Source organism: Dermacentor andersoni, chromosome 8 (assembly GCF_023375885.2).
Source record: "Dermacentor andersoni chromosome 8, qqDerAnde1_hic_scaffold, whole genome shotgun sequence".
In the NCBI taxonomy this organism is placed as follows: domain Eukaryota; kingdom Metazoa; phylum Arthropoda; class Arachnida; order Ixodida; family Ixodidae; genus Dermacentor; species Dermacentor andersoni.
Genome location: NC_092821.1, coordinates 93,550,573 through 93,577,635, shown reverse-complemented (window position 1 = coordinate 93,577,635; position 27,063 = coordinate 93,550,573). Strand labels below are relative to the sequence as shown.

The window sequence follows — 27,063 nt, the reverse complement described above, 5'->3', positions numbered from 1 at the left end:
CTATGTTAAGACGCATCGCTTTCTGGGCGTCATCATTGACCGCAATCTCTCGTGGAGCCCTCACTGCGTCTATCTGAAGAAGAAGCTAGTCGCCATTGCTCAGGTCTTCACATTTCTCTGCGGGAAAAACTGGGGTACACCAGTTCATTCTATGTTGCAGCTATATAGGGTTTTGTTTCTCGGACTCCTACGTTACAGCCTACCAGTGTTGTCAAATGCATGCAAGAAGAACTTCCGCACCTTGGAGAGCATACAAGGTCAAGCCCTACGCAGGTGTTTAGGGCTGCCTCGGCGCACTTCAACAGCAGCAACCATCGCCATCGCGGGAGACCATACAATCCAGACACATGTAGCTGTCGACTCTCTCAGAGCGCACATTCGCCATCTGTCAAGGATCCCCGACCATCATTTGGCCTCCCTACCAGCCGAGAGACCTCAAGCGACCTTTTCACGAGTGATTAGCGCTCATCAAGAGTGCATACCGGCATCTTTTACACCGGCGGCGAAGCCTTCCTCTCCCCTGTGGTGCCTGCGACAGCCTCAAGTGCATTTTACTATTCCTGGAATTACAAAGAAGTCCAATCATCCAGCGCCGGCTCTGAAGCAACTTACGCTCCTATTGCTGCACCAGAGGTATCATGACCACATTCACATATATATATCAATGGTTCGACTTCACCTACCAGCTCAACTGCCGCATTCGTCGTTCCAGCCAAGAACGTTACAGTTAAATTCAAATTGTCGCACACGACTACATCTACATCGGCAGAACTGGCAGCTCTCCATGCAGCTATGATGTACATCACCGAAGAGCCAACAGAGAAATGGGTCGTATTTTGTGACTCTAAGGCAGCCTTTCACAGCATCAAGTCTGCATTACGTCACATAACTTAAGAGCAGATGACATCTGACATCAGGGAACTGCACCACCATGCTCTGGAAAGAGGACCCCACATTATATTTCAGTGGATTCCTGCTCACTGTGGCATTGTCGGCAGCTACCTAGCTGACAAGGCTGCCCGGTGTGCCCACGAAGATACCAAGACGCGTCCAACACCTTTGGCGAGGTCGGACGTTGCCAGAGAACTTCGCCTACTTGCTCGCAAGAAGTCACAAGATCTCTGGATTTCAAGTGCCTTCAATTGCAGATTACGTAAACTGGACCCCACGCTACGGCTACAACTGCCATCTAGCCTTTCCCGCGGGGAAACAACCTTGTTGTGTCGCTTGTGGCTAGGAGTGGCGTTCACCAACGCATACTCCTACCGTATAGGAATGGCCGAGAACATGATGTGCGACTCCTGTGGGTGCGAGGAGACCATCGAGCACCTATTGTGTACCTGCCCTCGCTACGACGTACAACGCCTCTGTCTGCGGGCAACTTTACGCCAACTGGACTCGAGACCGTTCACCGAGTCGAAGATACTCGGACCGTACCACACCCGTCACTGGCTCGAAAAGCGATTCGTGCACTAGTGCAGTAGTTTAAGTGCACGGGCTTAAGAGACCGTTTATAGTGTCCTTGTCTATGGTGTCCCTCCTACACGTACTCAGTGCTTACTCTCTCCCTCTCTTCCTCATTATATTCCTCTTTCTCCCACCCCCAGTGTAGGGTAGCAAACCAGATGCTCTTCTGGTTGACCTCCCTGCCTTTCCTACCCTTGTTTTCTCTCTCTCTCTGCTGTTTTTACATCTAGCGACAACGAACGAACGAACGAACGAACGAACGAATGAATGAATGAATCAATGAATAATTAATTAATTAATTAATTATAAAACGCGGACAGTGAGTTCGCCTATATATGATCACGTCCGGTTGCGTCTGCTTGGCCTGGTCCGGTAGAGTCTGTCGGTCAGTCGCTGAGCTCAACACACGAGGAGAACTTCACGTTTTCCAGTGGATCAAGCTATGGGGGAATTCTGAGCGCCATTGTGTACTGACTATCTCCTGCGAGATTTCTTCAGGCACTTAGGGTCTTTGCTGCAGTATATTAAGTACGACGGCTCTGAATACGAGGCACGCTTCTTGCAAAAGCCATCAGGAGCTTCGCGGGCAGAAAAATGTGGGGCTCGCGCTATCCGTGGCGTGAAATGACCCGTTCCGCGTATAACAGCCCTCTCTATACGCATTGCCGTATAGGGCTGACCTGGACGTACGCCTCGTTCTGGCCTCTTCTCCACGGTCTGTCGAGCGCCTGTTTCTCAGAAAAGCGGCTACCGGATAGTTCAGGGAGGGTTTCGTTATCTCCCCTCGAGCAGCGGCGCCCGTGCCCTAAAGACGGGTGGCCATGGTGAGCGTGATATCTCTTCCTCGATAGCAGAGTAACGGGGAAAGAACGCGCGAACTTGGCGGTGCGTTCACCTGGCTCCGGTTATACTCAGAGACGTCGAGTGTTTTAACTCTCTTGCTCGCGCTCAATCGCCAGAGCGCCTCATGTTCACGACCCACCATTATTCACTCCCAAAGGCAGACGCCCGTAGTTCTGACGCAAGAGGCGTTCGCAGAACACGGCTGCTGAGCTCTTGTTGTCAGAACATGTGCAGACGGATGCCGATAGAAGCCGGCGAGTGCGAGCCCTCCTTCCTTCGTGTAGACTGTTAGGCACAGCTGTACAAGTCACAAGCGAGAGTGACGAGTGGGTACGCATTAGGCATTTACACGTCATACCGTGATTCTTGCTAAAATCTGGTTGCGACAGCTTCCCTATCGTTAGAGCCCGGTCGATGTTAATGAAGTAGCCACTATACGATTGAAGTACGGCGATCTAACTGGGAAAGTTAGAAATGTAACGTAGCCGCAAACGCAAACCCTGTAAATGGATATTCGGTCGGCGACACCTGCATCGAGATGTGATGGACGCTCATACGGTTTAACTGCAATATTTTGCTGATGTTAACGGACTACTAATTGGTATTTAGCGCGTTCACTGCTCACGTAAGCGGCAGCCAGATCACAATCCTCACGGTGCTAAACATTGACCGATGGGTGTTTTGTGCACTCATTCCTTGCCATAGAAAGAACGAACTGTTTTTGAAGGCTTTAGTAAAAATATTTTATTGCGTGTATGATCAAGGTTTCATTTCCATGTTATACGTATATCAAAAGAAAACCGAGTAAATGCTCTGTCCGAAGATTCAAAGCGATGTCCGGGTATATAATGTAATACAATGGTCAGTCAACAATACATGAAATGTTAGGATGTTACACTCAGAACATAAAAAGAAAAGAAGAAAAAAAACGTGAAATATATAAGCTGCCTCTTACTTGCCTACAACACATGAAAGGTGCAATGCTCTAGCTCACCAGGGAAATTAGCGATAAAAGAAATCTATTCCGATTGGCGGAAACTGGCTCGTCCGGCAGGTTCCACAAATATTGGGCATAACGTCCCACTCTCGTGGGCTTGCTATATTGATTCTACACCGCATGCTCTACCGCGCATCGCAAATGACACATGTAATATCGCCAGCACCTGTAGGACATCTGAGTCTGCCCAAGAAAGAAGCCCGTCGTCATCAGCCAGAAAACAAAAATCATCGTCGAACAGCTGACGACGGCCGGGGCTGGTATTGCGGGTCTCCGTGGCCTAAATTAAACTTCCACGATCTGACGCAATCCTCAAACTGACTACTAATAGTAACATCTAAACAATCCACCGAGGACAAAACAGATATATTCGCGAGACCAACGTCGTTCTCGCAAAAGCTCAGCTGCTGGAATATCTGCCATCCCTGCGAATTAATCGGGCGCCCACACGTGCGCACTCGTTAAAGGTCGCCTCCACGTGGCACAAGAAATAAACTGCCTAGAACGAGAATGTCTGCACCTTCGTCTGCGGTCTACACGGCTTCGCAAGACTGCAAGGGTGGCGACAGCCTGGAAACCGGGTGCAGCGCTCGTAGGTCTCCCGTTACCCATGCTCAGTGGTAACCGCTAAGCAGCATCTTTAGGGTCGTCCGTTGTAAAGCACACACACGCATATATATAGCGGTCTTCGTCTGAAACGAGCAATGTCCGTAACGTATGCATTGGCGAGATATAAACCCGAATGAACAAGGATACAGCGCGTTTGCACGCACGGTCACACATTTGGGAAGAGCACGCGTTCGGGCATGTCCCGACGTGGTTGCCCAAACCCGCTGTCGCCAAGCATGCCCTAATAGAAATGCCGCAAAAGTCAGCAAGGAACCTGGGTGACCACCCCTGGAAGGTCGTTTTCGTCTCGCAACTCAGAACCATTCCGGTACGACTTCAATTCTTTCAGACGTAGCGAGACAAACGAACGCCATCGTTCGAGAACTTCGGAACAGTGGGTACAAAACATCGATTAACAAAGCAACCACGAGGCTGTCATTAAACGTTTTACCGAAGCTCCTGATCACCATCGCGCGCGTGGATGAAGGCGTTATGGCGTCGGCATTGCGTTCGCACGTTCGAAACCCAAAGCTACGTTCGAAAGCAAATAATCGCTGGAGCGATCACGCCAGCAAAACGATTAATGATTTAGTGCTTGCTATTTTTCGAGCGGTGATGAGTTTAATGCTTGCCTTCCTCGTTCGCTTAGGAGTCAGGAATATACGTGCCCGCAAGCAAAATTACCCGCATTAAATTTATGCGATCACGCATGCCCCATTCTTTCGTTAATAATCTCAGTTTCGCAAACGCAGATGACGCTGAACAAAGTAGCGCTCACCTATACAGTCGAACCCACGCTTAAAACGAATAGATTTAGGCGCTAAATAGAGTTGAATAAATCAGCGAATGCGATATACCCAAACTCGCCTATAACGGATTTCAATAAGCATATGTGACGCGTTCGTTGCATCATCATCATCATCATCATCATCATCATCATAATTTATTGTCGCCTAAGTACCCCTTCCAGGCTATTGAATAAGGCGGGAGCAAGGAGGAGGAAAGAGAAAAGTAGAAGGCAGGGAGGTTAACCAGAATAACGTCCGGTTGGCTACCCTACACCGGGGGAATGGGAAAGGGGAAAACAAAGATCACAGGGAGAGAGAGGAGGGAAGGAAAGAAGGAAATTGCGGCGAGTTCGCTGACGCGTGTGGTCTTACAGAAATCGCGTTAATAGTCACAGATGGTCGCACAAACCCGTCGTCGGCGGGAGCAAAGACACTGAATAACACTATGATCATAATTATATATTGAGAAAAAAATGCACCGATGATTATGATACGCCCTAATGAGAAATTTGAGCGCAGCTCTACGCGTTTTCATTTCGCCATATATTGAAAGAAGGAATTAGACACGTAGCACAGTCGGCGATCGTCGAAAATATGATCTGCGGGTCAAGAGCGTCAGCTTTTATACATGACTTGTCGAATGTCCCAGTTCAATCACTGGTGTCACGTGGCTTCCAAAAAGTACTACACAATTCGCGTCACGCGTGCGATCAGATTACAAAAAGCTTTGGTGACGATAGTCAACGGGTAGAACTGTCGATAGCATTCGATAAACTTCTCATAAATGCAGGCGCACCGTGCGTCGAGGGATAACGTTTAACATTTTTTATCCGCTGAAAAGCGCCGACCGAAGAAAGATCGGTAAACACACGACGCCGCTAAGCGGCGCGCTGCTCTGGCGCTCTCTCCTAGCGGCCGTCGCAGCAGACACTACGCTTGCACGGCACAACGCTTTTCTTCGCACGCTTTTGTCATAGCTTCCTCCGCCGCTTTCCGCCTCATGCTTCCGCTGCGTCCACCTCCTCCGCTTTCCTCCTCGCACTCTCTTCACTCTCACCGTCTTTCCATCCCCCGCTACGCTCCGCGTTCGCTCTTTGCTCCGCTGCGCTCGTTCGCTTGGCTGCACCGGGAACGCCGACGCTTGACGTAGGACCGGGCGCCTAGAAGCTGCGCTCTAAAATGGCCTATGGCGCAAAAAATTAGAACATGCAACAAAATCCTCGGATTGACGCCAAAATACTAAGGGAGGTTCCTCCAGACAAAGTAAATTAAAAGCTTTTAAATCAAAATTTGGTAAATTTCGGTCTGGGTACGAATCGAACCCGGGCAACAGGGGTGCGAGACGAGCACTGTTCCCCGATGCGAATGAGGCTCCAGGTTTCTGGCTGACTGAAGGTGGGGCCGAGCGCGTGCGACATTGGGCACACGACGGCTCAGCCAATGGGGAGGAGGTGGCGCCACGTCATGAGAGTATAACATGAGCGCGCGTTCACGGCATTTCGAGGTCTACAGATGGTACAATGCTTTCGCATTCCCACACGTAAGCAGTCTGAAGTGTCTGCCGAATCACTCATTTTTTCGCAGAGAACATCCTTGCTTTTGGATGCAGTGACGACCGCTTGGAATCCTATCCTTTGACTTTCCTTGACGAGCGGTTTCTTAGCCGCTTTCTCTCAAATCCCTCCGAGTGTATACCCAGTTCAACCTTCAGAATCCTCGAATTCGCGGTCATTGATGTTCACCACCGACCGCATTTTCGCACTAGCGGGAGGCTATTGGTCTGCTTGGCGGGATATTGCGCTATACAAACAACATTTGGTCTTGCATGTTTGTTATTGCACGATTTCGGCTTTGGCTCTGGCTTCAGCCCAACAATTTGCTGTTGGACGGCAGCGCACACGTCAGTAGGGGCTTACCGTGCGCCAGCGTAAGCTGCTGCGCCGTAAACTCCTTTAGTGCCAACTTCGCTGCTCACTCACGGATCGGCATTGCAAGTGATTCAGCCGTCATTTCAAGTTTGTAGTGAGACCTGCGTTATAGTGCCGATTTGCCGCTTTATAGCATGCTGCCCCTTTTAAGCGCAATTCGTAAAGCTTAAGTAAACTGCGCATTTGTTTAAAGTGCACTTGTCGAAACGAAAATGAAAGGTACTACTGCGACCATTCCACACGTCTCGAACATTGCACAACAGTACAATAATGCTAAGAGAGGAAACGACCGTACATGACTTCGACAATTCTTTGTGAACAATCATTTGCGTGAGCTTTTTTTGTTCTCTCTATGTTCCTCTTACATGTTCCTGCTAGTGTTGTTTTTGTACCATTAAAGCCTTTTCTTCTGCTCTATATTTTATTTGTGGTTTGTGAGCTTATGGCCCTACCCACGCAAATCGCCGGACATTTCAAATAATTTTTTCACGCACTCACTCATGAACTTCGAAGACGCTTGTTTTATTTTTGCAAATATATTTCTTTCTTGTTTCTTTTTGCTACAATTCTGAAACAGCGAGGCCTTTCATTCGTAAAATTGACCACCAGTAAAGCTAAGAAAAAAAATTTAAGCGAATAACATGCAGAGGAACAGCTGTATTCTCAAAGCGCACGAAAACGGAGAGATATCATTTTTAATTACTTCAGACAAGAAAAACACAAGAACTTTATAGTGCACCAAACATTGAACGACGTTTAGGCCACTATAAAGTGGATTTTTACTACTCTAATGTAATGTTCCACCAACCAAGCCAAGCAGCCACACTGCTGCAGTATACATTTTAATATTGGCTATCTGGTGCAGAATTTGTGAGTACGTACCACACTGCCAGATGGCAACTTGAAAATTTACTTCGAAAGATATATACACGAAGACACTTAGTTCTTTAAGAAAGTGCGTGGGTGAGCATAGAAAGAAAGAACAGTTGCGGAATACGAAAGCCGGCTTTAAATAAGTTTTCACCGCGTCGCAGATAGGCAGCGGCTAACTTGGACGCAGTCAGCGTAACCCTAAATATCAATTTAAGAAGGTTGAGCAAAATGGGAATAACGCGTGATTATTTGAAAGCGCGAAGTGGAAGTGCTAAGTGACCGGCCGCTAAATGTGTAACATCATCATCATCATCATAATCATCATCATCATCAGCCTGGCTACGCCCACTGCAGGGCAACGGCCTCTCCCATACTTCTCCAAGTACCCCTATATGTGCAGTATATAGGTGCTCAAAGCTCAGAGATGAAGAAGCGATCGCGTCGACATCCCAAGTACGCTGGTGAATCAACAAACATACAGAGCGCTTTATTCTTCCCCTTTGAGCTTAGCCTGTTAGCGTAGGTAGGCGGTCAACGTTAAAAGTTGGCGGACTAATACATTTCAGTACAAGAATCGGCGTGTGGGCTGCAAGAAGGTTTTGCTTTTTGACGGCTGTCGAGTCGCATCACAATTCGCGGTCGACACTGTGGCCAGTCACAGAAACATATGCAGCTGAGAAACTACTAAGTAGATTGTCTTCGAAAGTTAGGCGTGCATATACAATTAAAGGAACACTAAAAGAGTGATGAATCCAGAAACCATAAACGTAATGTTGGAGGCAAGAAGGTGTCAGCGTGGACTAGAGAGCACGCGGGCTCAGTCGACATTCTACATCAGGTTAAAGGAAACAAATGGAGTTGTGTAGTTCGTGCAATGTGTAGGGCAGATAACGGGTGCTCTAACCGAGTATCTGGATTAGTATCAACGGAAGGTTTTCCTTCCCTTTATACTAATCCAGATACTCGGTCTAGGAGTAATCCAGATCACCGTCTAGGACGGTGGAGGATAACGTTGTGCGATAGGATGAGAAAATTTGTGCAGATACGGTGGAGTCAGGTGACGCAATACAGGGACCATTTGTGATCACTGGCTGAGGCGTTGATCCTGCTGTGGACTTAGGTGAGGCTGATGATGATGATTATAACACAAAGACGTACTGTGACTAGCCCTTGTCTTCTGTACGGCTGCTCTGAAGTGCTAGGCTGAGAAAGTGGGATAAAAATGAGGCATATCGTCGCCTTTAGTGCTTCTAAATTGTGTGTGGGCCCCTTCAGATCACACACTATAACAGACACTATTTTAATAATTACGAGAGTACGCGGTTTTGCGCCTTCCATGCCGCTGTGCGTCTTTGTGTGATCATTATCACCAGCAGCCTAGCATGTCCACCGCAGGATCAAGGCCACTGCTAGTGATGTAGTGCAATTACTCCTGACACCTGCAAAATGTCTAATCTTATCGCACAATCTAATCGTGCCCTCCTGGAAGGTGCTTTACTTCCGTTGACAGTCATCTTGCTACTCAGTTAGCATACCAGTTATCCGCCTTACGCATTACACGACCTACCCGAATCCATTTCTTTCATCCTAACTAGAATGTCGGCTAGCCCCTCTTCTCGTCCGCGCTGCCGTCTTCTTGTCTCTTTTTGTGCATTCTGCCTTTCTCTTAGTTCCTTGTTCCTTTCTTTATGCTTTGTTTATGGACAGGGTGTATGCGCTGGCTAAACTCCATGTCTTTCCCTCTATTCATGTCGTTCTCCTGTTAAAAAAGTTACTAGTGTGCAGAAACTACTTGAGTATTTTCTCCGTCGATTTTTGTTTCTATGGATTCACATTTAGTACTCCGCACTGGAATGGAGATTCTTTTTCACTGCACTTATCGTGTACTAAGAAAAATGCAGTGTTCAGGAATGGCTGAAAACTGCAAAAAGAAACAGAAACCTTTAAAGAAAGAGATTGCACGTTGATTTATTGCAACAAGAAAACTACTGCACAGCCACATCCTTGCACGACAAAGCATGAAATGCGATGCTATCTTTCGCAAGAAAAAAAAAGGAAACACTGAAAAAAAATAGAAACAAAGCTAGAGCAAGGCAGATCCTAACTAAACGAATTACTAGAGGTCAGCGAAAACATTCCAGCCTAATGAAAAAGACAGAGACGCGGAACAGGCACTGTTATCTAATAAAAGTTGGCTTACTTTTAGCTGCCGCAGTCAAACAGTTTTTATCAAGCATAGCGTATTGCCCACTTTTGTTTAGCTTGCGCTGTAGCCTAATAATTCATAAGCATCAAGTCAACTAGAACAGTAGCTCGTTGCTTCTAAAGCTCCCGAACTGCACGTTAACAAAACATCAAATGCTGCCAGCACTCTTTTGCGATGTACAGTAACCAGTAATTCGCAAACCTCTCTTAACGCCGCTCTTTTCTTATCACGGAAACCCGTGGTCATGTAGAGGGTGTTTCAGATAACACGTTCCAAGCATAAAAAAAAGAACAGTTCGAGTTACGAGAATGGAACCAACTCTGTATTGTTCACAGTACTCTTGAGCAATACAGAGTGTGTGTGTATATATATATATACATTTAGTATGAGCACGCGGCGGTAAAGAATTAATATTTTTGTTTTGTTTACCAATTTTAAACTATTGCAATAAACGCAAGCATGTCCAACGGAGCCTATCTACAAATACCCAAATGATTTATTTCCGTGCCGATAGCTGCGGCGCTTTAAATTGTTCGCGGGCTGGAAAGAAGGTGCGCGAGATTTGAAAAAGATTGCCACGTGACTAGGCACTTGCGCGCAGGGATATTAGTTTCCTCAAACATGCTGCCAACGAATGATCGATTCTGCGCTAAGACCAATCGCATGAATGGACTGCAAGCAAAAATGATAGGCGGCGGCCACACCCGTCGTCTCCGATACGTCGCCATCCGCTGCTAAAACCGCCTCGCCTTTTAAACTGTCTGTCAACAGTAAAAAAGGCCGACAAATCTTCAAGAATTGCCACGCGTTATTTATTGTGCAGCCGCACATCCCATACAGGTCTATTTGTAGCATTGCTTCAACAGAATATATAGGTAAAGTGGAAGCCAACACCAGCCTAGACCATTGTATTGAAGCCATCTCCGTTGCTCAAGGCCTGTACATGGCCTTCGATCCGCGTACAACATCGATAATTCGTTGTTAGTATGTTTGAGGACACTGATATCGCCGCGCGCCAAAGTGTCTAGCCACGTGGTACTTTTTCAAATCTCGTGCGTTTTCCTTGCAGCTATTAAAAATGGAAACCGAAACAGCTATCGTCACCTAAATAAATTACATGGATATTTGTCGATTGGATCCACAACTTCCCCGTTGAATATTTTGCGTTGAAAGCAATAGTTTAAAACTTCGTCAATTAATTATTGTCAATTACTTAGGCTGACAGTACAAGATACTATGAATTGTTCAAAAGGACAGTGAACAATGCTAAGTTGGTCGCGCTTTTGTAACGCACACGTGGACATATTAAAGCTTGGCGTGAGCTGACTGAAACTTCCGGTACATAATTCGGCAAAGACAGAAGCTTACTTGATTTGAGCATGCGTTTTCTTTTTATTTTGTATTTCTTTAAATTCTCTCTCCCCTTAGCGCCAAGTTTTCTTCCGCAGGACACAGTTAAGTGGCTTCGTATGGGCTAATTAAGGATTTTATTCAAGCCCTTCTGAAGCAAGAAACTTCATGAAGCGAAACGTATTTAGTGCACCTTATCAGTTTAATCATTACCAATACAAATGCTGAAGCGCTGCAACATACGTTGGTTAAAATGCGCTCAGATGGGGCAAACAAAATACGGGCAGCACCTCTTCGCGCGGAACCTTGCTATGCTTTCTTTGCGACGAATTAGGCAGATGTCGACGCATGCTATGCAAAACGTTGCGAGGCAGACGAGGACGTCAGAGCGAGCCCCTGCTGGTTTGCTTGGAGATCGACCGCGCAATGTCTAAACAGGAGGGATAGAAATGCATCGAAATGCATGGATAGAAATGGTCCGGACCAGGCGGATTCGCAGAACACGTTTGTCTGCAGAGCGACGCACTGAATGCGTAGCCAGCGGCGATGGCGCATTGCTTGTGCGCATGCGCATGCTAGCGCGCGACCGGTGCGTGCGTATAGACCGTGCGTTCGTGTTCCTGAAGTATAGCGTTCGACGGCGCTGTGTCGTACCCTACGGCTAAATAGGAAAGACAACACGGCCTATGCCTAATAAATTTATCTAATCAGCCGAGGGGAGCGGACGCACGAGACGCTGCTCCTACAGCCTCGAGCCGCGCAAATAGCCTCGCTCGACCACCCAGTATGAATGACGGTGCATATTATCAGTGCGTTTTTTTTTCTGGCTCGGGGACTACTAACCTGTGCACGCCGCAATTTCAGAAGAACGGCGACCGTTCTAGGAAGCTTTGAAGCCAGTGTGTTTGTTCTAACGCCGCGACCGAGGGTTCTACGAATAGCCGCGTGTTATCGTACCGAGAGTTCCTTGTACGTAAAGAAATATTCCACTCGATGTTCATGGAATCCTTTGGAACGCCACCAGCGTGCGATATAAAAGAGTGAAACGCTAGCTCTACCCCGTATATCGATCATTTCGCCACGGACGTTCAAGGATATCCTATCCGTCGTTAGCGCTATGCGGGCGAACATTGAGTCGAGCCTGCTGATACAACGGAGCTGCCGTGTTTTATTCTGAATAAAATACAGGCGGGAACGAGCATATACGATGTCACATATTTAGTCGTTTTATTTCACTTTCCACACATGTTTGGAAAAACTCATTTGCAGCCCCAACGCGCTCATTTAAGCTCGTGTTACTATATTTTAACCTCCGGTCAATTTATAGATTGTGGAGAAACCGGAGACAAAGTAATCGCCAACTTTTCATTCTACGCTCAAATAAGTTATTCAGCAGTGCAACGTGCTTCAGGTAACCTGAGAAAGGAAGAAATATAGAAGAACTAGAAACACGGAACATCGAAATTTTCGGGCTCTTAACTGTTTTTCTTCTGTTTGTTTTCTAGTGTTTTTTTTTTTTTAAGTTCACCTGCTAGCAAATGCACCATCAGGCGGAAAGCTTGCACACATTCTCTAATGTGCGAGACTAAACCCACCCGTTAGAACAAGAGGCTGTCAGCTATGATGACTAAAATAATATTACCAAAGCTGGCTGGCTATTGAAAAAGATAGTTTTTTCGAACTGAAAAAGCTTCTAGAATTCAGGCCCTGAAGAGAAAAGCGAACTTCTGACACAGTGTGCACTCCGAAATTCCGTAGTTGGTGTTTCATTCTTCCCGTTCGCATCTTGCAGCGATCATCCAAATATAATATCCAACTAGTCGCCCTTATGGATCCGCGAGTTTTCATTTATTTTAGGTGATCGACAAGCCTCCTACATTATATGTGACTAGTTGAGCATGCGCGTCGGTGAACCACAGATGTTAGCCTCGTTCCGAAGTGGACAAGACCTTGCCGTTGGGCACTTCAGGACTTGTTGCGCATACTGCATAAATTTGCTCGAACGCCGCCTAAAAAAACTGGACGACGACGACATCCCCATCGAGTTAAAAGCGAGCGTTATAGATGTAACGCCATGAAAACGGCATTGATTTGCAACAATACTATAGCATGTAATGTCTATAGCGCACACCGTAGTTTGACGCGCAGAGAAATGAAGTGAGCCGAAATTGACACATGCGCTGCCACGGAGCAAAACCGCGTACAGTGAGAGAAGGTGACACGGCGCTACAGAGAGAGAGGCGCTAGTAAACCAAAGCCAAGCCACGTATTAAAGGTACGCATCCCACACAGTACCCGCTCCGACACGGTCACCGCTGCGATTTCATTTGACCACACGATCTCAGCACCACACTTAAACGGCGCCCCATACAATTCCTAGAGAGCACGCGTTGACGAGAGGACCGCATCTGCCCAAATTTGATCTGCCTCGTCATGGGACCTACTGTCATTCATTCCTTCTCTCCCGAACGCGCGCCGAATAAAACGAAACAACACCACTGTCAACTTGAGAAAAGTCAGGAAAGAAACGCGTAGTCAGGTGACGCGCATTCGATGATAATTAAGACCGCCGGACGCTGTGTCGCCTCCTTCCTTTGTGCGTTTCGAAACCGGATTAGAACGTGTCGTTTCACTGCCACACACGCGCGGATCATTCGTTCGCGGCAAGTTTGCCCACTTTGCAAAAGCCTTATTAGCCGTGCTCGGGCGACACTGTAGCGGCGCAGCGCACACTACAACGAACGTGATTACGCGCCGCAGAATGAATTAAAAACAGGCGGTGCGAGGGATGAGCCACCCACGCACACACGCTCCGTTACATGGCTCATTTGGCGGGGTGTCCGGCCGAATGAAGGGAAGCAAGAAGCGCTGTTCATTTGGAAGCACTCGTGCACGCATTTCTCGGGAAAATCGCGAGGACGACGAGGATTAAAAGCAAGCGAGGCGGTGTTACAACGCTGCGGCACAGAAGGCCACCGCGTCTGCCTCCTCTGCGCCGTCGGTTTTTCCGCGCTCGCCAGGGAGATGGCAAATGAGCCGCGAGGATGTTGCCTATAGAGAGGACGAGTAAAGAAGCTGAGAAAGAAATCAAAGCAGTTTCGGCTGACGTGCGTGCAGAATGAAGAGGATGAATAAAGCGACGTCACCCACATACATTCATGCTTAATCTTAATGAGAATAGATCGCGGACCAGCCGAGAGATGTTCGATGTGCCCTCCGTAGTTCTGTGCAGCACAGAATATTTCGTAGAATTCGACCATCCGCTATACTGCGTCAGATGATGTAGTTCATTCTCACGTATATATATACTAAACGCTGCAAAGGTAACAACTTGATGAGAATCAGCAGCATTTGCCGCGCGCATAGTTTAGCAGAGTCGCACGGGGCCAAGAAATTGCGCAGGATGGGGGAAGGCTGACGACTGCAAAGCGGCCATCATGAAACAGGATCTATGGAAGTGGAGTTTTGATTAGCGCGTTCTGCCGCTGAGGACGTGGACGCCGATTCGATATGCGGCTTCGCCGGCCTCATTTCAATAAAACAAGAATGCAAAAACGATCCTGCAGCGAGCGCGCTGCATATCCCTCGATGATGAATTCTCTCGGAGCCCCTGCATGCCTCGTGCTAGTGCGGAAGGTTCCTTTCATATCTTAACTTTTTTACAACTTTTGCGGAAAGATTTTTTCATATATCTTTTCCTCATCTTCTGTACCTTTTCTCGTTCCCTCCAGGGCAGAGTAGCCAACCATGCGGCTACTATAGTTAACCTACCTGCCATTTACCTCTGCGGTTTTCCTTTCGTGTGCACGCATGCGTGTGTGCGTGCGTGTATGCGTGCGTGCGTGCGTGCGTGCGTGCGTGCGTGTGTGCGTGCGTGCGTGTGTTTTAATGCGTCGCATTCATTGCCTAATTTTGGCACATTGCGGTAGGCAGCCAGGTAAGTACGTACGTTGGTGTCTCGCCTCACTTTCATTAAAAGAAAGTAATGCGTGACCGACGGTGGAATGGAACCTCTGCCGTCGAGCACAGCAACCCGGTGTAACGACCGAACTATTTTTGCGTGTATTGAAGGACACGACGACAGTCATACCTTACTCGTTCCAAAAGGCAGCCAGCTCTTTGAGACACTTGGCGCGTGTGCCCTCCCTGACATTTTCTCGTCTTTTGTCGTTGTGACAGCTCGCGCTTTGAGGCGCTGTCTTAGACTGCACTCTATCCGGTACTCCGGCCGCTTACGTTACGTAGAAACTGTGCGACTTAATGATCACCCAAGTAATTCATGTGCTAACATTTCTTCACCGGTGGCATCGTCGTCCATAACGGATACCATATGATAGTCGTGCATAGGCACGACTGTATAACATGGAATTGCTGATGACGTCACAATGCCTGTTCCTCTCGCTTACGACTCGTTCGCGACATATGTATACATAGAACCCAACAATTGGCCACCTCGCGTACATGCCTTTGCCGTCATATGATCGTCTTCAACGTGGTTGTCGTCGCGCTGCCTTCGTCACACACGCGCATACGCCCGCTCAGCCACGTACACCGCAATGGATTTCTGTATAACTAGGTACCTGAAGGATGCTTCACATAGCATACATTCCCAGAGTGTGCGGGATCTGCCCCGTTTCTTGTTATCCATAAGCAAATACTTCGTGTCCGGACACTCGAAGAGCGTTCACGCCGTCGGCGTCACAATCGCCGTTGCCGTGCTCTCCAGATGCGCGGCTCGCGCGCTCAGAGGAGTCAGGTGGTCTTGAGAGACGCGTAGCGCCTTTGCCCGCAGAAACGATGAAGCCAAGCGGACGCAGCATAAACGGTACGCTCAACTCCCTGGGTGACTGAGCCGCGGCCGTGTTCTGCCTTCCGCTGCAGGCACGGGCATTGTGCGGCGTCCACTATGAACTCCGATAACAACAATTTGTTAATGAATACTTTCATTAGAAGTCGCAGAGAAAAGGTGACTTCCTGCTGCTCTTTTAATGCGAACAGCAAGTTAGGCGCATTGAAAAAAGAAAAAAAAAAGAATCGGGTCTCAAACACGAACAGTGACTGCAGCCTTCAAATATCTTCAGACGAAGCGCCGGAGATTCCGAGTCGTTTGTTTTTCGCACCCAGGCCAGGCCGTGTGCGGTTTCCCTGCTTAAAATCATCTTTATATTTAAATCACGTCTCAAAATCCCACAGCCGTCATAAAAATGGCGATATGCTTGCACAGCCATCCACGTCAAGAGAATTACCTGTTAGCCTTGACGCTGCAGCTTTCCCGTTGTCGAAGAAAAAACGGCATTCAAAATGGCATTCAGGGTTTCTTCCCAACGTACGAGCAACTAGGGACATTTTAACTTCATATTCTGGTGTTTCAAGCGTTCACAATAATTGTGCCACACCGTTCCGTTGCGTTGCGTTTTCGAGCGTTCCATGTCCCTCGCCTACCTGCCTGGTGCGCAGATGGCTACAGGTGCGCCGCTAGCGGCCGCACATGTAACCATCTGGCCACGTTGTACAGAAATTAGTTTCACATCCGGGTGTGTTCGTTGACCTTGTGTTTGTATCGAACCGGAGCCTAATAAATGTTGTTTGCTCTTTCCTGAGAGCTTCGCCTAGGGTGTCCCTTCCTGCTCGCGCGCGCGCAGCGGCGCGTCGGGCACAAGAAGCGTGCCGGAACAGGCGCGTTCGCGGGCCCCCGCATGCATGACCGCGCGGAGTGCTCGAACCCGCGGCGGTCGTCCGGCGCACGCGATGAGGGCGTGAGTTCACGATATGAAACCACGGTGTCTTGCTGCACATACGCCTGGGGAAAAGACATGACGGGATGAGCAAGACATAAACGAAGACTACGACAGGCTCATCAAGGGAAGAAGACCCCGAATGCCATCCTCGACTGCAAGTTAAGAAGCCTCGGCGATGTCGTCAGGCTATGTATATGCTCTCCACGGTCGTAAAACTACCTTCCTTACGTAGTAGTGCAAGCGCTTCACAAACGGCAACTGCTTTCCGGTAGAACCCATGGAAGCGATGAACAAGAGATTTAACGCAAAAATATAAATGTCCTTTACAATAGAGAGAAAACAAAAAAGAAGAATAATACGAAGTAACAAAACCTAACCAATGCGGTCACCGAAACCCAGTATCGTTTGCGAAAAAAAGAACGCCAACAGTTAATGGGCGTTGCTCGCCGAAGTAAAGCGAGCTTATTGAGCACAGCGTACGAAATCGTATCGCTCTCTGGAATGTAGCACAGGTCATTACTCAGAGAGACAACCGCAATGCGTCCTTAATGGATCAAATCGGCTGTAGGGAACTACCAGAACGTCTGCCCCCCCCCCCCCCCCCCCCCAACAAAAAAAACTCTTTTTGTGTGTGTATGATTTCTTTTTTATCTGCTCTCGGCTTTGTTGATGTTTCGCAAGATGGCACCAAGATGGCACCAATATTCGCTACTGATTGAACCTGTCTCAGTCTATGTTGAGGTCTAACCAAGAATTGTTGAAAACCGGTTACTGGCGCTCCGTTTAGTGTGTATGCTTATCCGCACATGCACTCTCACTGCGGCAAAGCAAATCCTACAGAAGAAAGCGATATGGCTCGGAAAGTTCCAGTTGATGGCTACTGAACTTTCTGGAAAAGCGAGGTCATTTTCTTGGGTCCGTGATAGTTTTGTCGAAATATCGTTGCTTATTGTGCTCTCTAAAAGCCTCTCAAAATTTTTTTATTTGTCAGCAGGCATCTAAAAAGTTCTTTTTCCTGATAGAAGAAGGCAGCCAGAGCAGGCTTTCGAAATCAATACGCCGCCACTGGACTCTCCAAGATGCCCAGAACTTCTCCCGGAAGAAAGGTGAAACCAGTGAAACAGTTTCAGACGTAACTTCAGGAGTTTAAGTGCTTCGTGTAATCTGTATACGTTTAGAGAAGATAGCAATCGAAAAAACAAGCGTCTCCTTCGCACCCCGACAAACATGCTTTTATCTGTGCCTTCACTGGTCCTGTAGAAATAAAGTGGGTGGACTAGAAAGAAAGATGGCCTGATCAGAGTGAGTGGGTCCAGTGTTTGCTTAGAGGCCATTTCTCTGATTAGTGTCGCGTAGCAATGCCGCGCCCACGCAGAAGGGAGCAAGAGAGTAGCGATGCTCGATGGTTGAATTGCGCGGGAAACATGACTGTACACCTTGAACATTTTACTGATTTTCACATGCGGATACATGAGAAGCGACAGTTCTAGCTGGAGAAATAGATGGTGCACTCATGTCGATTATAACTGCCTCAGCGGCTGAACGAGAAGTCTTGTTTCCGGAAAATGTTAAGTAAGATAAGCGACCGATAGCCTTTCTTTATCTTATGCTCTGAACAAACGTGTCGCAGTTTGTACCAAATTTTTTTTTTCATGTCACAGTACTCTTTAAGTGCTTTTTTTCTTACTGGTCCTGATACCTCAGCAAAGGTTGGGCCTCTCGATGCCGACATCACATTTAAGCGATGGTTTATGTCTCTGAACCGTGTAAGTTATCCGACGGGATTTAAAGAAAGCTACATTTCGTAACTATAGAAGTTACACGAACGCGTGTGGACAACGTGACCATTCTTTTAACAAGCATGGTTTTTATACGCGTAATTGCAAAGTGACCACTGAGCAATAGCTGACGCGAATTCTCACGAGTTGAGCGTAAGAGCTGAGTGCATCTCCGGTCACTTCGAACGCAAACAATTATGCTTTTCGTAATGATTAACGCTGCTCGAGCGAGCGCCACAGTTAATCACTTCCAATGTCCATCTGCCTGTGAACGTCTCTCTTCGTTATGTTTTTTCCAGCCGCATTGCTCATAGAAAAAAAAATGCAATGTCCACGTGTAAGCCGATTTCCCAAGGAATACAAAAGGAATACAGACGAATCTGCATTCCTTTGTTCTTTCAGGACACGGTGACTGATACAAGAGTTGCTGCAACGCACATCACTGAGCTGCTCGTATGACTTGAAATTATCAACTCAGAGTAGCGCTTACAGCCAAGTGCACGACTAAATATTTGTCTGGATGCGCTGTGCTTTTTGAGATTTTTCTCGCAAACACTGAAAGGTAAACAGACGCCCTTGTAATACAGAAAAAAGTATTAAAAAGCACCCAAATACTATGCTGCTTACGCTCAATTAAGCTAAAGCTAATTCTAAAACTCGGTAAACATATAAAACCTCAAAGGAGCATACTAAAACTGGAGATTCCGTTTTTTTTTAAATGCTAACCTGTATGAAAACGTAGCGTAAAGCCAGGGTGTCAGCAGAACTCGTTTGCAATTGTAAGCCGATAATCAGTCGGACAGAAACTCTGACGGCTGCCGTTGCTATTTATATGACGATCGATGAAAAGTACTGCGGAAGGAACGATAAAAACAAGTTCAAACTAAACAATCCGCGGTGAGAGATAAACCGGACTGCGTGCTCTGCCCTGCAGGCGCTTGTCGATTCTCAATTCGATTTGAGCACGCTTTTGTTGACGTCTGCCTCAAGCCTCAAGAAAAGGCAATTAGACAGAGCGACGGCAGTTCGAACGCCGGCGAATAAGACGCGTGGTCGGACGGTAAACAAGTTGATAATTAGAAGGGAAGCGCGAACGAAAACCTGAGGGAAATCAGTGCTATACACGTGCGAGGAGCTAAAGCTTTCGGGGCGGATTTTTCCCTTTAGCCGCGAAGTTTACCGCCACAGAAAGAGACACAAATGAAGAGAGAAGAACACAGACGTGACTAGATAAAATTCAATCGAGTGAGCCAAAAGGAAAGTTACAGGCGGGCTCAAAGACAAGCACCGCTCCCTCGAGGAGGCTGCCGCGTAGTAAGAGTGCCTCTAATGAGAGGTGCTCTTGCGATTCACTAACGAAGCGACCGCTGATTACGGAGGGCTTGCGAAAAACTTCGCAGCACATCATCGGTAAAATTTCAGCATGCACGATAACGTTTTTCCTTACCCCACAAATCAGAACTTTGAGGCCTGTAGCGTCGTTTATTAACGACATTAGTTTGGATGGACGCGATGTGTTTATCCACAGACGTTAGCGAGTTTACATATAGTGGTTAATGACGCCAGATTCAAATTCAGCTGCGACGGCTCCGGGGTACATCGAACTCATGAAACAGAGGAACGCACAAGCGGGGAGAGGTAAGCAAAGCATTGAAACGCTGACAATGTTTCTTCACTGCAGCAGTGAAGAGTTTACAGTACGCAGCCTAATAATTGAGACATTTTAAGGGACTGGTAAACCTACGTGATTAGTAACTCACCGTTTGCACATCAATAGCTCGGGAAACGTCCAAAATCGGTGCACTACATATACAGAATGGCTTACAGCATAAAACAGCATAGCCAGTGCCATAGTGGAAGCAATGAAGTTGCTTTTTTTTTCTGCCGTCAGTACTGCAGCACATTACTACGTAACAAGGTTCGCTTTGCTCGCTATATTCCTCCATGTGTGCCAAACATTTTACAACCGCCAAGGTATCGCGTGTATGGCCAGTCAGGGCGCATTGAAATGCAGGCGATGGCGCTCTGCTGTATGCGTTTCATCAATTATATGGTATTCAAACCCCCTGATTGCAGCGAAGTATTTACAGTCCTCGCAAGTGACTTCTTATACGAAATGCGGAGAATACTTCTATCGTAAGTGAAATGATCGCAACATGTCACGCCTACCTGGGGCCTGGCGCTCAGCTACGCAATCTCTGTTTTCGCACGTTGTTCGGACTTTCTGAGCACGGTCGGTTTGAATGACGCCCGAGCATTTTCTGATCTAATGCTATGCTTATCTAATGCAAAATTTTTGCCACTGCTGCACGACTGCAGCGAGACACCACATTTTGCTGCGATGCGGCCGCAGCACTGGACTAACGCACCGCAGGGACCAGCTAAGTTCTCGCGAACGGCATCAAAGGTCTTCCGCGATGTGCTTGAAGCGCTGGGCGGCAACAAAATCGAAACGCCTGCGGCCAGCGAAGCGTGCGGACGATTTCGCGGGCCGCGCCGTGCACCGGCAAAACGCCGAGTTTGTTACAGCGCCGAGACAGCAGCTAAAAAGCCTATAGTGCTGCAATTGACGGACAAGAAAAGGGCAGACAAGCTGTTACGAGAGCACCATAACCACGGACCACGCGCGCGTAATAAATACACCGATTGCTAACAGATGACTCGAGGTAGCAATCTACATTAAACGTAGCTTAGCTGACACTCCAGGAACAGTGACTTCGCTCCATCACGCGACGAATAGTGCACCAGAATATTACGTACATCGCAGCACGAGCTTCCGCATTCACTAGGTTTCCAGTACTCGACCAAGGGAGATCGACTGACCGCGTCAAGCGGCATTCACGTAGGAAGCACGTGGCGTGACGTAAAATGCGAGAGGGCACTAGACAAATGTCGCAGTGCTAATAAGTAAAGAGAAGGACGAGATAGTGAGATATATGGTAGTGTAGGGATACGCTGAGACCTGCAGCCGCATTTAATGCACTGAGTACTGTACGATGTGCAAGGACCTCGTGGGAGCACCGTTTCTGCTTTGCTCGATAGAAAAACACCTTGAACTTTAAAAACCGATAGAGACGTTGATGAAGTCGAGTATAGTTTGCTCTGTTATTAGATCTTCCTTACACCCTGAAAGTGTATTATTTCTTTTCACGAATGAGCTGGTTTACAGCTACATTTTTTAAAATTTATGTCCATTGTTATTCTCTATAATAAATTGTTTGTCAACAATATTTTATTGACCTACACATACGATGCAGCATGCAAGAATACCGGCTGCTCTGCTTAAAGTAGCTTTTGTTTTGCCAGCTATATTCAGCATTCGTGCGGTGCAAGGGAGTATCCTGGGCAGAAAAAGAAACGAAATGACGACGATGACATCAAAACGTCAAGGACCTCGTAAGAGGAAGCTTTAGCTCGGAGCCTCCTATTTAACTAGAAGGGGAAGAAGAAATTGTTTTCCTCAGCAACCAGTGCACCAGGTTAATGAGACTCGTTGCATCTAAAAGCAAAAGTTAAAATCCAGTGACTGTAGGTTGCGAGTTTTCGATTTAGGCCGTCAATATATTTAAGTAAAATGTGGTAAAAATCGCTAATCTTCAGAAAACGAGACTATCGAGTTTACGACTCCGTAACTAGGCAATAAAAAAAAACAATATCAGAATTCTGTAAATTGCGCCTAACAGTACATCTAAAGCACACAAAATTGATACATTATACATGGCTCTGAAATAAACCACTATTATCTGAGTAGAACTTTTGCAAAATCCTTGTAGACAGTGTAACAAATTAACATAAGATATAAATTGACATATTGAATTTGTCCGCAATGGATGTTCAAACGCATGCAGTTTACAGACCTTACAGACCTGCGATATCTGTTCTTGGTGCAGGGCTACGGGTTTGCAAACTTCGTATGGTATGGTATGAAGAACTTTATTTAGGTCCTGAGGGATCAGTCTGGGACTGATACGGGCCGTTCCCACGTCGGGACAGAGAGGCCGTGCCCCTCTGCCATCACACGGGCCCTCTGGACAGCCCTGAGTTGGTCCGCCAGCACTTCACTGTACAGCATCCGCTTCCACCACTGCGCTTCCGTTTTCTTTTTTTTTTAATGTTAAAATTTTTTGATAATTCCGTTCAAAACATTAAGGCCATAAATCAAAATTTGGCAGTCAACAGTCACTATAATGTAATTTTCTCTCTGAAATGGAACGAATTTCATTAAGTAGGTCCTGTGGGTATCACAGAAAAGCGTTTCTACGTGTTACCTGTATTTGGATAGGCGGCATCGGAGTTGGGTCCGAGCTAAGGCTTCCTCCTAAACATAACAATCAAGAGCGCCCTCCAAACACACACACACACACACACACACACACACGCACGCGCGCGCACACACATACACACACACACACAGACACACACGCACGCACGCACGCACGCACGCACGTATACACGCACGTACACACGCACACGCACACGCGCACGCACACACACACACACACACACACACGCACACGCACACGCACACGCACGCACGCACACACACACACACACACACACACACACACACACACACACACACACACACACACACACACACACACACACACACAATGATCCTTGTTGCACAAGGTTTGACATGGGCAAATTGGTACACACGCATTATATGAAGTAAAATCCTAGCTGCGAGTTGAGCGCCTGTTCCATTGTTCTTTTCTGCCACGTGTTTTCGTCCTTTCGCGCCGATTTCTTCATAATCAGCTTTGTGGCCTCGCAGGCACAGTGTTTTGGCCACGTGCCCAAGCTACGACGAGGAGTAATGGACGCTCCACAAAACGCAGCTGTAGCATTTCTTGAGCTGGACCAGAGTGGCCAGACCCCGAGCACGGAGCGATCTCCCGTTTCGGCTCTTTAATCACATTAACCGACGGTTTAGGCTGCCACAAGGCCAGCGCTGCTGACATCGAAGACAACAGATTACAGCGATCAGGGCATGCCGTGACCCGCTGATTTCAGTCGTACAAAGTTCGGAACATGAGGAACAGGCCAAGGAGGTCGAGGCCGCCAGTTCGCAGGTCGCCTTTATTGGGGTCGCATCGAGAGGAAAGCTGCCGAACATGACCGATCATTTCTCAATATCCAGTTAATGTAAAAGACCTCTCCATACGTTCCCTGTAGTGTGCCATCCAGTTTGTCTTGGCAACATCATAAATCTTGGCAGCAAGAAGACATTATTTGTAAACTACCGAGAGAGCCAATACTGGTGGCTACACCTCGGTGATCGCCTTTATTGGGGTCGCATCGAGAGGAAAGCTGCCGAACATAACCGATCCTTTGTCAATATCGAGTTCACGTAAAAGACCTCTTCATACGTTCCCTGTAGTTGTGCCATCCACTTTGCCTTGACGACATCATAAATCTTGGCAGCAAGAAGACATCATTTGCAAAATACCGAGAGAGCCAACACTAGTGTCTACACCTCGGTGGTCACATATTTCAACGTAATTCAGTATGTGATACAAGTTTTATCGGCAGGAGAAGGCGCTTGATGAAAATGTAGGCGAAATGGTTACGTATAGCCACAACGGAAATTGTTAATCTGTCGACGGGTATTCGTAACTTAATGAATATACGAATTTAGCACTATATCTGAGGAGGGCACAAATAGAAGATGTAAGCACTATTACTGTTGCTCGCGTAGACGTAAATCACCAGATGCCTACAGTTCTCTTCGTCAAATTATTTGCGTTTGTAAGCCAAGCAAGTGGCGTAAAAGATAACGCAGTGTGCGATCATCGTGCTTACGAGGAAATGTTTTCGTTGTCTCAATAAGCAAAGTCAAACATATGGGTCACTGAGGACATACCGCTTGCACGATCCACGCGACCATAGCAGGCAGCTTCTTTACTCACCTGCAAGGAGACAGAAAAATACAAAGTCAGTGCCGTGCATAGATAAGAACCAATGTAAAACAGACATATACGCTTGCGAATGCTGGGTGAGAAAGGCCAGACTGTTTGCTGAAATTGCGCAGTCCATGGCTCACGCTGTATGGTGAGAGCGTGCTTAGTGATCCAGTGGCCGCAAGTAATTAAACGTACCGCATTATCGACGGTGGCCTTACGATGAGCTACAGAAAAAATTATGTTGAGCAAGCCTGAGTGTTTGAATTGCATTGTTCAAACTGCACTCGTGAATGTTTAAATTCGTGCTCGGATATTTGTGCAGCCAAAGACACAAGATCTTGGAGCACCGTATTAGCGAAGAAGATGAATTTCCTCGCGAAACGCGATTTTGCTATATGTTCAGGCTAAAAAAAAAGTTATGCGAGGTAATAAGCGCTGAACCCACAATATGGTTATGATGCACGCCGTTGAGGGAAGACTATTATGACCGCTCGGAGTTGTTTAGCGTGCACCTAATTCTAAGTATACCAGCATTTCTGTGTTTCACCCCGAAGAAAAATTTGGGCTAGTCAACCTGCAAATTAGGCAAGCGATGTGGTATCAAGGCGCTCGAGGAGGTATCCATATGAACACATTTCGATTCGAAGAAGCATGCACTGAGTGCGAGGAACGTTCGTTTGCGACATATTCTGTGCTGTTAAAAACCTTTGAGCTTGGTTGAGGGTTAATGGCAAGATCACATGGAGCCACGTGTCCATAGTGATCATATGGACACGTGGTAGCATGTCACTACAAGGCGCGTAATTAGGCTAACTGCACTTTCAGCGAACCATTTAGCCGAGCAATGAGCAAACCATATATGAGAAAACTGAACACTCCAGTATCTTCCTATTAACCGGGAAATCGTAATTGCTTGTACCATAACGCGCACGCTGCAGTGCTGTTCGTGCGCACGTACAATGCTGACGCCACACCGCCTCTTTTATTAAGGTGTACGTACTCGTTTCCCAGTGGGAGAAGAGAAACTTTTTTTACATGGAAAGCGGTGGTCGTAACCGCCTTTCAAGTTCATCTTATGTGAGCGACAGTAAAAGACGAGCTTTGGGCGGGAACGGCTCATGCGGTGTCCCCGCTTTTTATGTGTATGAAAAGGCTGTCGGCGTTTTCCTTGTTCTATTTTGTGTTGCCTCTTGCAAATTGCCTCAGACGGTGAAAATAAACATTACGAGTCGGAGAAGTGCAAGAAGAAAATCAGCAGAGTTCAGGAATTCCCGCGTCGTTGAACACATTTAGTGCGACAGCAGCAAAGCTCGCACTGCAGACACCGCCAGTCGCTCAAGAACTTCTTGCGCGACAGCGCAAAACGCCTATTTCTTCCGCTACAGTATCGCCTGCTGTCGTCAGACGCCAACGCACTCTGTGTGGAGCGCCAAACCTTGCCCAACTAAATCAGCGAGCGTGAAACGCTGGGCGGTAGCTCAGTGGTTAGGGTGTCCCGCTCCAAACTGCGCAGTTCCTCAGGAGTTCCATACCGAGCGCCGGCGGTGTTGGGCAAAGTTTCCTTTCTCTTCGCCAGATGGCGAGAGTGAAGCTGAGGGCGAGAAGGTGACCCGACTACAGGAGACGACGGCGTAATGGAATCGCTGGAGGCGCGGACGCCCGAGAAAATTCAACAAAGAGGTTCCAACTGATGTCGGAATGAAAGCTATAGAGTCCGGCTCAAGCAGGAAGCCGGCTCCCCGGCAGAGCATTGTAACGATCGAAGGTAGGTAGGTAGAACAAAGAAGGAAAGGAGCCTCGAAATAACCGAGGTACGTTCGGCGTGCGTGTTCGCCGAGATGTGCATGTTCGGTTTCGCAATCACTAAGTTCATTAATTGTGAAAGACAAAGCACGTTCCTGGGAACCGATCATTAGGAAGATCCACGGAAGGAGCGAACCGACGGTTGCGTGAGGAACACACCTGCGGTCTCCCATGCTGCTTCTACAGAAACTCCCGAAAAAAAATATATAATGTGGAGATGATGACAGATCTCTTGGGCTGGGTCCCCAGATTGTTGGTAAGAGGCACAGCGCGCTTTTTCTGCACAAAGGACTTTCATGAGATCGGAAAAGTTGGTGGTATTTTGTTTTCAACGCAAGATAAAACATTGGGGCATGTCTTACAGCTCTTTTCGTGTGCAGGCTTTTGTCGCACTCTTCGAGATGTTCCTCCCTTGGCGGATTTTCGATCTTTGGACGCCTTTGCATATGCAATGGTACCACGCAAAAGATCATAGCACGTAGACTGCAACTTCGCGCGGCATATTTTAGCATCGTTTTATAACTTGTTGGAATTCTATCCTCCTCAATTTTATTTGGGAAAACCGCATCCAGAAAATACGGAGGTGTAAAAGGAAAAGAAATAGTTTTGCATACTTCAGATTTTTAGGATTATTATTCTTCTTTACAGTTCCTCCTTTCTGATTTTGTGTTCTTTTTGCTTTCCAGACACAAGAAAGAATTATACACGCCCTAAATTAATTTATAAACGATCTAAACCTAATATGGGGCATTAATGCAGCGCGCGTCTCTTGTCGGG

General features: G+C 47.2%; 1 protein-coding gene across 1 annotated transcript in view; it reads right to left on the bottom strand.

Moving 5' to 3' along the window:
* The window catches only part of wake (ankyrin repeat and fibronectin type III domain containing protein wide awake), a 284,968-nt gene extending 260,503 nt beyond the window's left edge, over positions 1-24,465 (bottom strand). The window contains exon 1 of the mRNA XM_050176938.3: positions 24,444-24,465. The gene's annotated coding sequence lies outside the window, so the exon portion shown is untranslated. The remainder of the gene's footprint in view (positions 1-24,443) is intronic.
* Positions 24,466-27,063: the final 2,598 nt, after the last annotated feature.